Below are 1,400 nucleotides of genomic sequence, written 5' to 3'. Positions count from 1 at the left end.
ACCATATACAGACATCACAAGAAAAGTAAACCATAGACCAATATACCTTTTGAGCGGAGATGCAAAAATTCTCAACAGCACACTAGCAAATTTAATCTAGCAATATATAAAAAGGATTATGCTACACAACCTAGTGGGATTTGTCCTAGCAATGCAGGTTGGTTTAACATACAAAAATCAATCAATTTAATGCAAAAATCATCTCAAATGCAGAAGAAGCATTTTAAAAAATTCAACACTTTTCATGTTAAAAACAACCAGTTAAGCATAGAAGGAAACGTCTTCAATCTGAAAAAACCTACAGCTAACATTATAATGATGAAAGATTGAATGCCCCACCCTCCTGACCAAGATTAAGGACAAGATATGGATGTCCATTCTCACCTCTTCTATTCAACAATTGTACTTGACTTTCTAGCCAGGGATGGTAGATGAGAAAAAGAGATAAGAAACATCAAGATTGGAAAGGAAGTAAATTATTCACTGATGACATAATCTTGTATATAACAAATCATAAAGAATCCACAAAAAGTCTATTAGAACTAATTAAATACATTCCACAATGTTGCAAGATATAAGAGCAATACACACAAGTTTACTATATTTCTACATACTAGCAATGAGCAATTCAAAAGTGAAATTAAGAAAAAAAAAGGCATTTACCACAGCAGCAAAACAAAACAAAACAAAACTTAACTAAAGCAGCACAAGACTTGTACACTGAAAACATCCTCTAGATCTTTAGACATCATCTAAAGAAATTTAAAAATATCTAAATAAATGGAAAGACATTCATATTTATAAATTGGAAGACTTAATATTCATAAGATGACAATACTCTCCAATCAAACCTCCAGCTGCCTTTTTGCAGAAATTGTAAAAAATTTATAAATTTTAAAATTTATGTGGAATTGCACAGAAACCAGAATACCTAAAACAATCTTGAAATTGTTGGACAATTGGAGAACAAAGGTAAAGGACTCACACAGACTCACACTTTCCAATTTCCAACTTACTATAAAGTTACAGTAATCAAGATAAGAAGTACTGGCAGAAAGATAGATATGTAGATAATTGGAACTGGAATAGAATTTAAAGTCCAGAAATAAACCCACATATTTATGGTCAACTGATTTTTGACAAGGTTCAAAATAATGCAAAAGAATGAAGTTGTACCTCACAACCATATATAAAAATTAACTTAAAATGTATAATAGACCTAAATGTAAGAACTAAAACTATAAAAGCTTAGAAAAAAAATAGGCATAAATCTTTGTGGCCTTATATTGGTGGTTTTTAAGATATGACACCAAAAGTATAAGCAGCAAAATTTAAAAAATAGATAAATTGGACATCATCAAAATTAAAAACTTTTGACTTCAAGTGACACCATCAGGAAA

Source organism: Cynocephalus volans, chromosome 13, assembly GCF_027409185.1.
Source record: "Cynocephalus volans isolate mCynVol1 chromosome 13, mCynVol1.pri, whole genome shotgun sequence".
In the NCBI taxonomy this organism is placed as follows: domain Eukaryota; kingdom Metazoa; phylum Chordata; class Mammalia; order Dermoptera; family Cynocephalidae; genus Cynocephalus; species Cynocephalus volans.
The sequence above is the reverse complement of the archived record's forward strand: the minus strand, read 5'-3'. Positions refer to the sequence as shown.